A 17232-nucleotide genomic window follows, 5' to 3' on the forward strand; every position below is an offset into this window, starting at 1 on the left:
ACGTTAACCAAATCATTTACCATAAACCTAATACATGTATTTCAAGTTTCCATTGCTAGGAATTTTATTAAAATCAGTTTAATCGTTAGTAACACATATTATATAATAGAGCACAGGAACACATGTCATTAGATGTGATCTTGCCCCTTACCCTCAGATTTATATCAGAATAAAGCTGACAGTTCTGCCAGGCTCTGAACCCCCAGTGACCCCATCCCAATCCCTGGAAGCAAAGAGGATGCCCTGTCACACAACTTTGTATAAGTTGTAATAAAACAAAGCCTAAGTTTTCTTACCTTTCTATAGGAAAAGCTCAGTTATTTGATAAATACTAAAACTCTTCTAGGAATTCATTTTATGAGTTTGTTTACCAAACACATTTTGCAAGAACCAATTACACAAAAAGTTTAATTTGTCTTATTACGTACTTTCCAGCCATTAATTAATCCAGCCGTTATGAAAGATTAAATTTGTCTTAAAAAGAGACTGTAATAGCAGTTATCAAAACAATAGTCAAGCATGATTTTGAGGATGCTTTCATGCTTAGAGTTAGCCTTCTTTGTCAAAAATCTTCACAACTTCATAAAAAACTTCATCAACAGACTTAGAGGCATCTATATCCTTGACTTTTCCCATTTCTTCATATAAGTCAATAATTGGCTTTGTTGACCGAAGATAGGTCTCAATTCTCTTTTCCAAGCTCCCTTTGTTGTCATCACTTCTACCACTACTTTTCCCCTCTCAAGACATCATTCAATACAGATTTCATTATTACAATAAAAACAAAAACAAAACAAAACAACAACAACAACAACAATAAAAACACAGAATGAAAGACACATCTGCCTTCCCATCCATGGTCTTCTTCCAACCTTGAAGGTTGTCTTTATTTCTTAGAAACCCATCAATTAAGAATTTATTCATCTGAGCATTGGCAGCCATTGTCTGATCCTTTTCCCTCTTAAACAAACTGATGGTTATCTCAACTGGCACCATCTTTTGTCTTTAACGTACTTTTCAATGAGTTCACCATACTGTGAATCTGGGTTCTTCCTTTCATCATGAAGAAGTTCTCCTGTAGAAAGGTGTGTGTAGCCATATTTTAGATCACTGATTTACTGTAAAGAAGATGTAACTCAGGAGCTGTCAGATAGACCCATAGCTCCAGGGCACAGAGCTTCCATGCCCTCTCCAGGCAAGTGTCTCACCCTGAATTTCCATGTGTTCACCAACCCCTGGTGTTTTTATTTCTTTATATGGGTTAAATTACTATCTAATGTTCTTTTATTTCAGCCTGAAAAACTCCCTATATTATTTCTTGTAAACCAAATCTGAGACAAATCCTCTCAGTTTTTATCTGGGAATGTTATGACTTCTACTTCATCTTTGAAGCACAGATTCAATGGATATTAAATTTTTGGTTGGTGGCCATTTTCCTTCAGCTCTTTAAAGATGCCATCCTACTGTTCCTTCCCTCCCTGGCTTCTTATGATAAATCACCTTTTAATCCTATTGGAGATCCTTGTATATAACGAGTCTCATTGTCCTTGCTGATTTCTGTATTCGATTCTGTATTTGATTTTGGCTTCTGATGGTTTTATTATGATGTGTCTAGGAGTGAATCTCTTTGAATATGTTCTACTTGGAGATTTTTTTAGTTTTTTGTATGTGTAGAGCAACAGCGTTCATCACATTTGAGATGTTTTGGCCACTATTTCCTCAAGTATTCTTTCTCTATTCCCTTGTCTTCTGGAACTCCCAAAGATTGTATGTGGATATGTTCAATGGTTTCTCAGATTTCCAGGATTTATTTTTTAGTTTTTTCTTCATTTTTAATTTTCTGGTCTTCAGCCTAGATAATCTCAATTAACCTTCCTTCCAGTTCACTAAATCTTCTGCTATTCAGAACCCACTTTATTTCATTTATTGTGCTCTTCAATTCCAGAATATCTGTTTGGTTTATTTTTAAAATTTGCATTTATATCAATATTCTCTATTGGTAAGATTTTGTTCAGGTACTTTCGTTTAGTTCTTTAGTCATGGTTCTTTTAGTTATTTGAATGTTTTTAAAATAGCTGACTTAAAACTCTTGTCTAATGAGTTCAATGTTTGAGTTACTTAGGGACAATTTCCACTGACATTTTTTGTGTTTGTATTGGCCATACTTTCCTACTTCTTTTCATGTCTTATATGTTTTTTTCCAGCTGGACACTCTAAGTGATATAATGTAGCAAATCTGGAATCAGATTCCCCTTTTCCCAGAGTTTATTTTTGTTGTTATTGTTGCTTCTTTTCCATGTTGTTATTGTTTGTTTGTTTTAGTGACTTTCTCATACTAATTCTGCAAAGTCTATATTCTTTATCATGTATGGCCACTGAAGACTCTTCAATTAGGTCAGTGATCAACTATTGATTGAATATTGATTTTCTTAAAACAATAAGACTCCCAATTTTTGCTGAGGTTTGTGTGGCATGCATTCAGTGTTCTGGCAGACAGTTTACAACACTGCCTTATTCTTCACTTCTTAGTTGCACAGAGTCTCAAGATTAGCCAGAGGAAAGAGATTAGGACAGTCTCAGATTTCTTTTAAGCATCTGCCCGGTCCTGTGCACGAACGTGGTTTTCTAGTCCCAAGAATACGTCAAAACTTTTCAAAGCTCTTTGTGTTTATCTCATGCCACAGCTTTTCCTTTTAAGTTTTTCAGTTGGTTTCTTGTTTGCCTGAGCTACATCACCACCTGAGGCGGTTGCAATGTTAATGCAATTGACACTGATTTTCCCCAAACATGCCACAGAAAAGAATTGAACAAACTCTAAATCACTTCTAATACAAATAAGCCTGGTGTGAGGTATTTCAAGTAACTGCCAGATAGGTGAAATAATAACAATTATTTGGGTCGTTGGGAAAGTTCCAAACCTATTCTTCTCTCACCAACAGGTATTTGGCTGCTGGTTTTCATGGCTACCATTATTACAAGACTGTTGGTTTGTAAGGCTCCCTTGAAGGTAGGGACAGCAGAAGGGGAAAAGGGCAATTTAACATTTCACTAAGCTTAATCTTGCTGAGATTCAGCTACTTTTCTTGAATAAATATCGCTTGGATTATTGCCAGTCTTTGGTAAATTTATAGAATTCTGTAAAAGTTTATTTTAATAATTTTTACAAGATTTCTTATGCTTTTATAAGGAGTAAATTTTTGGAGGTAACTAACCCCATTATTCTGGAAGTGCTTTCCTATATATTGTTTTTAAATTTGGTACTGGCTGATAAAGCTTCATTGAAACCAAAGACCTAAGGCTCTAAATAATAGCCTTAGCATAAAAATATCCTTTAAATCCAGTGTTAACACTACAGTTTATTTATTCAGCTCTCTCTGTGATACAGATATAGGTACAAATTAGATATATATTAGAAACAAGAGAAAGAAGAGCGAGATATTTAAAGAACTGACTCATACAATTGTAGGGGCTGGTGGCAAATCTGAATCTTGAGCAAGCTGGTAGCCTGAAGATTCAAGTAGAAGTTGATGCCAGTCTTATATTGAAAGACTGGGAACACCTTCACAGGGTCTATGTTGCAGTCTGGAAGTAGAATTCTTTCTTCTCTGAGAAACCTCAGTCTTTGCTCTTAATGCCTTTAACTAATTAGATAAAGTCCATCCACGTTATGGAGAATAATCTCCTTCAGCTAAAGTAAAATTATTTTAAATGTTAATCACATCTAAAAAATACTTTTCAGAAACACCTAGTGTTTGACCAAACAACTGGTCACCGTAGTCTAGCCTCACTGAAACATAATATTAATCATCACACTTGCACATGAAGGCAGAGTTGAAATGGGATTCAAGGCTGTTGCTTCTAGTGACTTCAGGTCCATCTCTCCAAGTCTCTTGGTCCTTCCCATCCATGTTTTGGCTTTATCTTTAGACAGGTAGATGCCACAGTATTCCCAGACATCTCTTTCATTTGTGCAGGACAAATCCTGAAGAAGAAAAACATAGCATTCACTAGCTCACACAAACAAACAAACAAAAAAGAATCAGCTCGAACCCTTTTCAAATATCAGCTGGCATCACTTTGGGCCACATGTGTTCACATACTCACTTGAGAATTAATCTCTCTCTGGAAAGATAGAATTGACCCTAGTCGGACAAGGTGCATCCTTGTAGATGAGGCTAAGGTTAGCTTCTCTGAGTCCCATTGTATGGCAAAATAATAGACAACAAATCGGAGCTCTCTTGGGAATGTTGGAGGGGAATGGGTACAAAGTAGCCATCTACAATGTCCTCAACCTCTACAAACCAAACTGGTTCTAAAGACAACAGTGGGGACTCCTGGGTGGCTCCGTTGGTTGTGTCTGCCTTTGGCTCAGGTCATGATCTCCGAGTCCTGGGACTGAGTCCCACTTTGGGCTTCCTGCTCAGCAGGGAGTCTGCTGCTCTCACTCTTTCCCTCTGCTCCTTCCCAGTGCTTGTTCCCTCTTTCAAATAAATAAACAAAATCTTTAAATAAATAAATAAATAAATAAATAAATAAATAAAGACAACAGCAAAACAACAGCATCAGGAGAAGCCACAGCAAAACTCATCAAAAGGACAAAATGCAGACAGAAATAATGAAATTAGAATAGAAATGCCTAAACAAACACTATGAGAAATGAAACTGGGGCGTGACTACAGCTAGAATATTTTTAATTAAAGAATACTTTGAACAAATTATGCCAATATTTTATTTTGAACTTATTTTGTTATGAAAATAATGTTTAGGAATTTACAAATTAAATTTATTTTAAAAAAGTATTTTTAAATGAGTAGAATGCCTAAGTAAAACAAGGAAATAGAGAATTAAACTGTTGTCATCTCTACTTTTTCACCAGAAAGATTTAGTTACAGATGTGGTTTTATAAACAAGTTCTGCCAACCTCAAGAAAGATGAGAAAAAAATAATTGCAAGATGATTCAGAGAATTTGAAAAGAAATGAAATTATCCATTTCATTATATGAGTGTGTTTTAACATTGATACCAAAATAAGACAAATAGAGACAAAAAAATATGGCCCAATCTAACTTATGAGTGTAGATGCAAAATCCTTAAAATAGGATAACAAATTAAAACTCACAAAAAAATTACTAGTCAAATTTGCCCTCAGGTGTACAGGCAATATTTCAACATTACATTCATGTAAGTCACCCCATTAATGGTCAAAATCCATTAAAAAAACATGACTAGGAGAATATAAGAAAATATATTAAAAAATAAAATTAACAAACATTAATGATGAAATATTCTGAGATATTTAATACATACCAGTGATAAAAGTTCTGAGCAGAGGGGAAAAAATAAAACTTTAAATGAAAAATATTTTTTTATAAAACCTATAGCAAACTTCACACTTAGTGTTCCATTTTAGAAGTGCTCCAATTAAATTCAGGTGGAAACCAGTCATAACCATCATAACACCTAGTGTTCTATTATCAAACAGAACCAACGCCAGGGATAAAGACTGATTTTATTCAGAAACTTGAAATATGGGACTAGGCTCAATTTTGAATACAATAAGACAGCTGAGGATTTATAGCCAGGAAAAAGATGTGTGTGGGGGTGTGGTTCAGTGTATGGAAAATTACTAAAAAGAGACATCAACTGTTAGAGGGGATTCTTGCCGAGGCAGCCAGGATGACCAGATGTGAGGACGGGAGGAGGAGGAATTTGACTAGATATTGAGACTAATCACTTAATCAGGACTGGTCGATTCCATCTAAACTAACAGCAGGGTTCTTGCTAAAACTAGGCTATGCAAGTCTGCAAAGAATAGATCAAGGTCAAGGAGTTGTCAAAAGCAACCTGACTAAAGTTTGGCCAAGGACAGCATTTTGTCACCATATTTTATTAGAAACTCAAGGCAAAAAAAACAAAACAAGAAAAAAAGTAGCAAAAGATTTGAAAAGAGAAAGCTAATTTTTCCTTGCTTTAAAATTCTACTTTATCTATCCAGAAAAGACAAAGGACGCTACAAATTGTAGCGCATGCTGGTTTGCTAGATAAATTTAAAAATGGGAATAGCAACAGCATTGTAAAAGCAGTAGCCACTTAGAAAAATTGAAGTGCCAGTAAGATATTTTACCTTTTCCCATCAAAAAAGTCTATTTAGAAAAATAATTTTGGAAAAAAATACAGAAATATTATTGAAATACATAAAAAATGAAGCAAAATGAGATAACCCATTTCATGAATATGGAAATGCAATTCTGATAAAATTATTAATAATAATAATAATTAAAGACAACAAAATAAACAATAAGCAGTAATTAAAGCCAACTTTTACTGAGCATCTTCCATGTGTCAAGCACCTTTTCCAAGTACTTTGCAAAATGCACGTTAATTAATTCTTACATCATTATGGAGATTGCACAATGATTCTGTTCATTTTCAAGGTGTAGAAACCAGGCAGGGAAAGGTTAATAATTACTTACTATCACAATGTAAGCAAGAAGCAGATGTGGAACAAACACTTTCACATTCTAATCTAAACATTTAGCACAACTTCAATTTCAAAAAATCCAAAGGAAAAACTAATTTTTGATGTATGTTTCTGTTATATCACTCTGTGAATTTTTCTATATTAAAATTTTTAATAAGAAGAAATGAAGCAAAGCATATTCTAAGTAGGCAGAGGGTTGGTTAATGGCAAAATACAATGGTGTTTGTTCACTCTCACTAACAGGTCGGGAGCAAAGTAAGATGTATACACAAATGCACCTGGAGAAATAGTGTAAATTCAACATTTGCCAGACTAATAAACATAAGGTAGATGGATCTTGGATGAATTTTAGTAAGTGATCATGATTCCTGTTATAGATAATTCACCTGTCTACAATGGGTAAGGTAGAATTGAGAAGTCAAACAAGAGAAGAGGCAGACAACACAATTAGAAGGACACAGTAATTATCCAAGTCAGAGTTGATGCCCACTCAACAGTAAATATAAAGCTGGTGAGATCAAAACTTAGGAGGGAAGCATTAAAGAAGTAAGAATGGCTAGACATAGGGATGGTGGGAAGCTGAATGCCATGTATCTGGCTTTCATGATTAGAGCTAGAATGAAATGGATCTACATATTGTGACAGGAAGAATAGGATTGGAAAGGAAATTATTAAATATGCTTAAGCTTGATTACGGAAATGCAGGGTAACACTGTTGCATCTGAGTCTAAAACTCAGGAAGAATGTCAGGACAAAAGTAGAAGTTGGACAGCACAAAATTAGGAAAAGGATGAGCTAAAGCCAGAATGTTGGAGAATGTGATGTGTTATCCACAAAGGAGGAGGTGGGTGATTTTGTGGAACAGGCAGAAAAGTGATTACTTAAAGGATAAGAAGAACCATGAGAGGTTGGTGATGGGATCAAGGGAAGAGAGTTTCAAAGCGTGAGTGACCCACAGTTAAACAATAACTCAGTCAAACGGAGGTATAGTAAAATAAGAACAGCGAGAGCCCATTCTACTTGGCAAGGTGTTGAGCACCAGATGATTTTGTCAGTTCTTGTACTGCAGCGTGAAATAGGGCAGATTTAATGCCTTGAGTTATCAGGCAATGAGAGGGATGAGGTCAAAGAGCAGACTATGCCTGTAAGAAGACTGGTTGAGAAAGGTAGGGGTGGGGCAGGCAGAGAGAAGCAGCAGGAAGAAAGGAAGGTGGAATGAGGGAAAGGGAATATTGTTATTGCTGTTGTTTAACAATAAGATGTTTCCAGTCTTAGAGGAAAGAGCTAAAAGAGTGAGAGTTTTAAAGAGGGAAATAATTTATGAAGTCAGTTCTTAGAGGTTACAAAAACCATGAGCAAAAGTGGAATCCAAGTGCATGATCTATCAGAGTTAGAGAGAACCATTTAGGAATAAAGTGTAGTCTGTGAATGGACCAGTACTCCTCAAGGTCTGCTCCATACACCAGGAATATTAGGAGTATGTGGTCCACTGAATTAGAATCTCTGTGGCTGGAACCCAGAAATCCACCTTGTAACAAGATCCCTGGGTGATTCCTATGTATTTTAAATTTTTCATAATGTCATGAGTGATAGTTTACAAGGATGTGGACAGAACAAAACCTCACTTCACAAGGAGGTGAATAGAACAAAAATCTTCAGACAAGATTTTTAAATCCACTGTTATTACAGTCATATCTAATCAAGGAACTAGAGCACAAGGAAACTGAATAGGGATTTGAGAAGATGACTTTCCTGTTTCAGGCTTTCATCAAGGGAGCTAAATGTGACATTAACTCTATAAATTGTATTTACTAGTTCCAACTTGTGTATTACATATTTATATATTTAAATGCATGAGATATATGTATGCAGCCTGATAGAAAAAAATAGGTTTCTTAGAAAGCTGGCATTTCAAAATATTTCTACAAAACATATTGTTGAACAAAACTTTAAAAAATTATATTAGAATTATCATAAATGAGAAGTGACTTGTTTGAAATACAGCAAATACATATGATATGTCATATACATATGAAATAATATTTGTGGACCCGTTTCCCATTGGATTTGACTCTCTATACGATGAAAACTCAGTCTTAAGAAGGGAGCACAAACTGAAGATTAGATTTACTGGCCCTTTATTAGCCTTTGCAAAACTTTTTGGCCTTTCCTTTATCATGCCCCTTCTGGAGAGTTCGCTGATCTCTTGAGATGTTCACTATCTAATTGCTGTGTTACCCAATGAAATTGATTTTAAAAGGAGTCTACTGTAACCCAGAAAGAAGCACATATTCCAGTGAGATGATTTTTATTCTTGGATTAATTCTTGGACTAGAATTTTGGGTATACAGAAATTATATAACTTTTCTTCTAACACTTTACTGAAGTTTTAGTTTGAGTCTTGATTTCTGCGTAATAGGAAATAATTGAATTGTAGTAAAAGAGTTTTTAGAGTTATTCTATTCTAATTTCAACATTAGGTATTCCTCATTTCTTTCTTTTCCTTCCTCCAAAAGACCTCTCAGTTCTGGGAGTCCTGAGTCATAACATTGAATCAAAGAATGCGTCTGGTTGAGAGTCATCTTGCAGTTTTGTCTTCCACAATGTACAATTACGCCTTCCGGTCTTTGCCTAGCCCAACTGCACTCATGAAGTAGCTAGTTTTTCTCTACCTGAGTGTCTGCTGACATTCTGTTGAACTCCATCTTATAAGCTGTTTGCTGTTATCTGTATCTTCTGGTCAAGACTACATTTTAGCATCAATTCTTTCTCTCAACTAATTTTAGACTCTTCTCAGCAGCATGGTCGCCCACCCACATTAGAGTAATGGTCAAAGAAATCTCTAAAACACTATCCCTCGGATTTACTGCTTTGTGTTGTAATTACTTGGAATGAAACATCAATTATCTATACTCTGACTTCACAAAAAGTGTCTGTTGGTTCTATTACGTGCTGTGAAATTTTGATAGGATGGGTGGCAGAAACAGGTCTCCCAGCAACCAACCACATGTTGGATTGTTCTTTCCTAAGGGACACTTCCACTCTTCTAATCAATCAGACAAGAAAGGGATGTTGTGGCTTTCCATCTACTCCCTTTCCACTATATTAAATATATGGGCTGAAATATGTGATAGTAGAGGATTAGATAAATACCATATGATATAGTAATTCTACTACTGGGTACTTACACAAAGAAAATGAAAACAATTTGAAAAGATATATGCATCCCTATGTTTACTGCAACATTATTTACAGTCATCAAGATATGGAGGCAACCCATGTGCCCATCAATAGATGAATGGATAAAGAAGATGTGGTATATTTATACCTTAGGATATTTCTCCTCCATAAAAGAGAATAAAATCTTGCCATTTGCAACAACATGGATAGATCTAGAGGGAATAATGCTAAGTAAAATAAATCAGGCAGAAAAAGACAAATAACATAGGATTTCACTCATATATGAGATTTAAAAAAACAAACAAATGAACAAAGAAAAAAAGAGAAAAAGACTCAAAAATACAGAAAACAAAATGATGGCTACTAGAGGAAGGTGGGTCAGAGATAGATGAAACAGATACAGGGCCTTAAGAGGTACGAATTTCCAGTTACAAACAGTAAGTCATGAAGATGAAAAGTACAACACAAGGACTATAGTCAATAAGATTGTCATAATGTCATTTCATGACAGATGGTGACTACACTTATTTAGTGAGCACTGAGTAATATATACAACTGTGGAATCATAATGTACACATGAAACTATTTAACAATGAATCATAATTATACTTCAATAACAGTTAAAAATAAAGTATATAGAAAGAGAAAGAAAGAAACTGAAATATGTGATAGTAGAGGATTAGAGAAATATATGTAGGAAATTTATGAAAATAAAACTTAGAACTATGACAACTTAGCCATAAGTTGCTAAATAGAAAGTCTAAATTAGAGGTCAACTTTAGTAGACCCAACACACCACCCCGTTTATCCAATATTTTGTAATGTCTGTTTTAACACTGAAATTTAAATAGAATCTTCTAATAAACTATCTACACATAAAATTTCTAAAATAATTTATAGTGGCCTTATTATAATGTAAGGTCTTATAGGAAATACTTTATAGGAAAAACATATATATTTCAAAACTAGAAGAAATAATAGAAGCTTTTATCTATAATAAGTAAGTTTAGATTTAGGTGAAGTAAAATGATGATACAGCATTTTTTTAAAAAAAATTGAAGAGAAATTAAAGAGCAGCTGCAGATTTTAAATTTGGACACTAGCAGGACACCTGGGTGGCTCAGTTGGTTAAGCATCCAACTCGATTTCACCTCAGGTCGTGAGATCCAGCCCCACAGTGGGTTCTGCCCTGGGCTTGGAGTCTGCTTAAGAGTCTCTCTCTCCTTCAGCCCCTCCCCCTGCCACTTGCACAGGCATGCACTCTCAAATAAATAAATAAATAAATAAATATTAGACATTAAAATAAAAATTAGTTTGAGAACAAGTAAGAATAAGCCATTCATTTTTGTGTATGATAAGAGGTAAATCACCTTAACTTAAGTAAGAATAACGAGTCAGGACCAATTAGTTTCAAAGGTGAGAAAATAAGATGTTCTTGCATATGATCTGGACCTTATTTAAAGTATAATATCAAAATAAATTTCTTTAACATGTTATGAGGTGTGATTATAACAAAATACAATAGGAAATATTTTTTTGTACTTTGTGACCTATCACATATATCCAGATACATTTAATCTTGGGGATGATATTTTAAATAGGTGATAGGAGAGAAAAGAGGTAATATACAATTTAATGTGAAACCTTATGGACAATACCAGGATAAGCCTGAAGAACAACAGGCAACCCTAAGACTTAAAAATAATAACATTTAATTTTCACAACAGATTTTTTCTCTCTGCTTCAATAACTATAAAAATATATACGCTGAAAATAACATAATGTTGATTTATTAAATTATTTTAATATTTTTAATAATTATTAATAAAATTAAATAGATTCTTGTATTCATTGATGGTAGCTTAAAATTGGGTCTAAATATTCTATAAGGACTCTCAAACTGATTTCTTTGTTTCTGCATTACCTACACAACTGCACTGAATCTGTTTTCAACCAAATATGTAACTAAGAAATGTTACAATAACTAATTTAGTTTCTTTGTAAATAATTGTAAAAAAAGATGTGATTTTGCTTCGTTTAATTTGAAGTGAGTCTCCTAGGTACATACTTAGAATTATTATGTGGGTTTTTTTTATAAATAGATACTTTTATCTTTATAAAATGCTCTTCTTTATCTTGAAGTGCTTATTTCTGATATTAGTACACCAGGATTTTTTAATGTTTGAAGTTAGCATGGTCTATATTTTTCAATTATTTTACTTTCACCTTCAGCCTGTGTCCTCATATATCAAGTACCTCTCTTTTAAATAGAATTACTTGAGTCTTGCTTTTTAAAAAAACTAAAAAACAAAAAAACTCAGATTGACAATCTATATCTTCTTAATTGGACTTTTAATTGTTTTTTAATTATTTAGTCCAACATTATTTAATGCAATTATATATGTGTTTGAATGTGTGGTTTGTTTTCCATTTATTTATTTTCTTATTTACAACTTTGTTTTGATTATTCAAATGCTTATTTTCAGTATTCTTTTTATATACTCTATTATTTTTTAGCTGTATCATTTTGGATTTCTTGTTTGTTTATAAATTAGTACTGTAGAAATTGCATAACCACCCTTAAATTATCACATCTGCCATGCATTAATATCATATCACTCTTTGTAGAATGAATAAACCTTGAAATATTATAATTCCATATATATGTCCTCTCATTATTTGGGCTACAATCTTATATGGTTTACTTCCAAGAAAACCATAGCACATGTTTATAATTTTTGCTTAAAAATATCAATTGTCACCCTCTATTAAACAATGTTTGTATTAAGGGCAATATACAAATGAAAATGACTGAATTTCTAACAAAAAATGATAATGGAAAATAAATATATCAGAATCTATAGAATATATTAAAAACATTGATCAGAGGAAATTTGATGCCACTATATACTTTTGTAAGTAATAAACAAATAAATAAATAAATAAAAATGAATTAAGCTCCCAGCCCAAAATCCTAGAAAAGGAACAACATAGTAAACTGGAAGAAGGCACAAGATGGAAAATAATAAAAGAAAAAACTAAAGTGATAGAGAATAGAAAAAGAGTAAACCTAATAATGAATGAATCAAAATCCTGGTGTTTGAAAAATATGATTAAATATATGTCATTGCTTAATTTTTAAAAATATAATGCCAAAGCATGAAAATACAAAATAAGAAATAAGCAAGAAGGGCAAATAGTCATTGATATAGAAGAAAATACGTATATATTTAAATCTTAAGCTATTTTGAAGATGTCCATGTACATAAATGTGAACATCACATTGGAAGGGATAATTTCTTTTTTCTTTTTTTAATTTAAATTTAAGTTAGCTTACACATAGTGTAGTATTTGTTTCAGGTGTAAAATTTAGTGATTCATCACTTACATATAACACCCAGTGCTCATCACAAGTTCCCTCCTTAATGTCCTTCACCCATTTAGCCCATCCCCCACCAGACTCCCTTCCAGCAACCCTCAGTTTGTTCTCTATGATTAAGAGTCTCTTATGGCTTGCCTTCCTCTCTGGGAAGGGATACTTTCTTATTGAAATACAGAGTAAGACAATTACCCATTAGAGGTAGAAAGCCTAAACAACTAATAACTGGGTGACATAGAGAATTTTACTATAGAACTACAGATAGTTTCACAGGGAATTTCTACCAAATGTCTAAAGCTCCAACAGTCCTGATACTCTACAACAGAGCCCCTGATTTTGTGCTACAAAACTAGAGTAGTTAAAACAGACAGCGAGACAGAGAGAGAGGGAAAGAGAATTTCTAAAAAAATAATAATGGAATACACACATATGTACAAACACACAAAGATGTGATGGATTGGATATTGGCTCTAAAATAAATATGTCCATGTCCTAACTCCAGGTACCTGTCTCATTTGAAAATAGGGTCTCTGCAGATGTACCTAAGTTAAGAGTGGGTCCTAAACCCAATGATATGTTTCCTTAAAAGACACAGATGTAAGACAGAAACACATGGAGACAAAAACCATGTGAAAATGAAGGAAGAGATGGAAGGGCAGCCAGAGCCAAGGAATGCCAAGGAATGACATCAGCCACCAGAAGACATGGAATGATGCTCCCTGAGAGCTTCCAGGAGACGCCAGCCTTGCTGACAACTTGATTTTGGACTTCTGGCTTCCAGAACAACTGTGAAAATATAAAAAGTGCTGAAGATGCAACCTGGTTTCCTCTTCCTGCTTATGGCAAAATGTGAGAGGGAAAAGAAAGATTGAGGAAAGATCCGTTAAGCAAAAGGAACCATGACTTATTGATTTTGTAAGTTCTCAACCTGTTCAGATCACAAAAGATGTTAAAACTAGAAAGTCCCCATTGTTGATATAGCTACTCTGGAGAGAAAGCCCTTTTGGAAGCGATTAGGTGTGTGAGTCATGAATCTAATTAATCTTCTTAGCAGAAAACAGGAGAAAATGGGATTTCTCAGGAAAAATACATGGAAGGCACTCTTGTCTAACCATGTGGACCCCCTTGACATGAAAAAAAAAAATCTGTAAGGGTTCTAATGAGATATTACAGTGCTAAAACCCTGCCAGCCAGGACTAAAAGGGACAGAGATGGGATAAAATACAGGAAAACTGTCACATCTCTGGGATTCCAGGTCAGGAACTGGAATGATAGAACAACTAAGCTATAAACATGTGCGGCTTATCAAAGAAAGGGTAGACTAGTTCTGAGGGTAGAACTTCAGGTAAAGGAAGAGGCCAGAGAGGTGAGGCTAGGGGCAGGACCAAACAAGCCTCCATGTGCCCAGAGTAAAGTGTTAAGACACAGAGAATTATTCTTAGGCCTTGAAACGTAACAAATTTTGACATGCTGGCCACCAGTGACACCGTTACTCCTTTTATTCTCACCCTTTTGTAATGTAAATGTCTATCCTATATGCTTATGTTAACCTTAAAAATTAAGCACCAGTAAAAAATGGGTTTACTCAGGAATAACAGAGAATTACAGTCTGGGACACAGGCATGTCTGCAGAACACAGCAGAGGAGCCCTCTTTCATGGAGGAAAGATGCGAGTTCAGAGGGGCTGTTAAAACAAAAAATCCATTGGTGTAACTGGGAGCCGGAAGTATAGTAGCTTCTCATTGGCTGAGCTGTGGCTGTCTCTCATTGGCTGCGCTGTTGCCAGGGAAAAGAGAAAGCCTTTCTTCCTCCTGCGGGGGTAGTAAAGTAGTATGGATTTGCAAGGTGGGTCACTTTCTGTTGGGTCTGCAATGAACAACAAGTGGTAGGGGAATTAGAGCTCCACCGCCAGCCTCCCTTTAGACTCCATTCGAATGACTTTTTAATTATTAATTTCATACCTGTCACACTATCTTATTTTGGAAGCAGAAAATTCAAAGAGTTAGAACAACAAAATATACCCAAGAAAAGCAAAAGTAAGCAATAAAGAAAACAGAAATGAATAAGAAAACAGAGGAAAACCATATAACTAATAAAATTCGTTCAAGAGCAATTTCTTTGAGGGAAATAACTAAAGAGTTATTCTGTCAGCTAACTTAATCAAGAAAAAGAGGAAGGGGAATAGTAAATATACAAAATAACAAGTTAAATGTGAAAACAGGCAAATGTACGAGGGGAATCAATAAGAGTATCATAGACTACTTAGCTCAATTCTAAGCTAATAAATTTGAAACAGAGAAAAGAATCATTTCCTAGCTTATAAATTATCATTTGGCCTTAAAGAGACTAAAAATCTACATGATCCAATTGTCATATGATGTATAAAATAATTTATTAAAAACCATCCCATAAATAGCAATGTGCTCTGATTTTAAAAAGCCTTGTAAGAACAGATAGTTCTAATACTTTAAAAATTATTCAGAATGTAGAAAAAAATATTTTCAAAATGTTTATCTCCTACATAAACTTGTAGCAAGTTCAAAGATACTACCAAAAAAAAAAATCCACAAAAACTACAAAACAGTCTTTTATGTGCAAATCCTCAAACCAAATGTTAGTAAATAAAATGAAGCAGCATAGTAAAATAATAATAATAAAGCCTACAACATCTATTCTCATTTTAAGTTTTATTTTTTTTTATTTTTTTTATTTTTTTAAGATTTTATTTATTTATTTGAGAGAGACCAGCAGGGGGAGGGGTAGAGGCAGAGGGAGAAGCCAACTTCCTACCCAGCAGGGAGCCCACACAGGGCTGAATCCCAGGACCATGAGCTCACGACCTTAGCTGAAGTCAGACACTTAACTGACTAAACCACCCAGACGCCCCTTGTTTTTTAGTTATAATAAATTTTTTTTGGATGATTTAAAAAATGCTTTATTCATCTATGGAGGTAATTACGTATTGTCCTTTAGATATATTGATATATCATCATTAACACATTTATGTGGGAAATTTCACTGATGGAAGAAACCATACTTTTCATAGTGATGAAAACATGAATACAGGTGCCAGTTAAAACTGGATTTAAATCCCATTCCTGATAACTTCTTAGTTGGCTAATTCTGGATAAGCTGATCGTTTCCCTCCAGTATGTACTGTGTTGCTCTTTTCTGTTTTGGGTGTTTTGTTTTGTTTGTTTTGTTTCAAGATACCCCTTCTTTTTTGGTTTTCTTCTTTGGTTTTACTCTAACCTACCTAAGTGGTATTTTCTTTCTAATTATTATTTTCGGGCTGCACTGGGATTCTGGATATGGGTTTGGTGTTTTTCATCATAGTTGTATTAATTTATACAATTATCTTTCAAAAAAATGTTGTTGCCCCAGGCTTTCTCTTATCTTTTGGGGGCTCAAATTACACATAATTTAGTCTGCTTGACATTGTCTCACAGGTACCTGACTGTCTACTTTTTCTTTTCAGTTGTTTTTCTCTGTTAGCTTCAAGTGACCAGTTCTTAATCTGCTTTTAACTACACTGATCTGCTATTAACCCTATCCAACATTTCTATTTCAGATATTTTATTATTTTCTGACTTCTGTTTGATCCTTTTTAGAGTTTTCATTTCTCTTACAAAATTCTGTATTTCTTCACCCATTCCCTCCTATATTTAAAAATAATAATAATACTGGTTTGCAAGTCTTTTACATTAAGTTCAATGACTGGGTACTCAGAATTTGCTTATTTTCTTTCTGGTCATTTTATTTATTTTATTTCTGCTTATTTTCTTTCTGTTTATTTTAATTTTTTTTTAATTCCTGGTATTATTTAAAGATTAAAAAAGTGAAGAATGGAGTAAATTTTTAAATTGCACTTATTGTTTTCACAGAAATTGCAAACCTTCTTCTGTAGCTGGCAGTTATGATGAGGAGCTGACGATTTTGATTCCTCCATGATTGATCTGATCTGGAACTGACCACACTTTTATTGAGTACATTTAAAGTGAACTAAGACTTTAAACTCTACGCCAGCATCACCAAAAGGCTAAAACTTTTGATCTTATATTGTTTGAGCCAGAGGGAATTGTTCCAGTTTCAGATAGTTTTTCTTCAACTTTGTATTCAATTTTGTCAGGACCTCAGAATCCAAGCACATTGAGAACACACGACGTTTCATAAATTCCTTTGATTTACTAGC

General features: G+C 34.1%; 1 pseudogene; it reads right to left on the bottom strand.

Moving 5' to 3' along the window:
* Window positions 1-549: 549 nt before the first annotated feature.
* Window positions 550-16989, bottom strand: LOC109490665 (annotated as a pseudogene).
* Window positions 16990-17232: the final 243 nt, after the last annotated feature.

Source organism: Ailuropoda melanoleuca, chromosome 1, assembly GCF_002007445.2.
Source record: "Ailuropoda melanoleuca isolate Jingjing chromosome 1, ASM200744v2, whole genome shotgun sequence".
In the NCBI taxonomy this organism is placed as follows: Eukaryota; Metazoa; Chordata; class Mammalia; order Carnivora; family Ursidae; genus Ailuropoda; species Ailuropoda melanoleuca.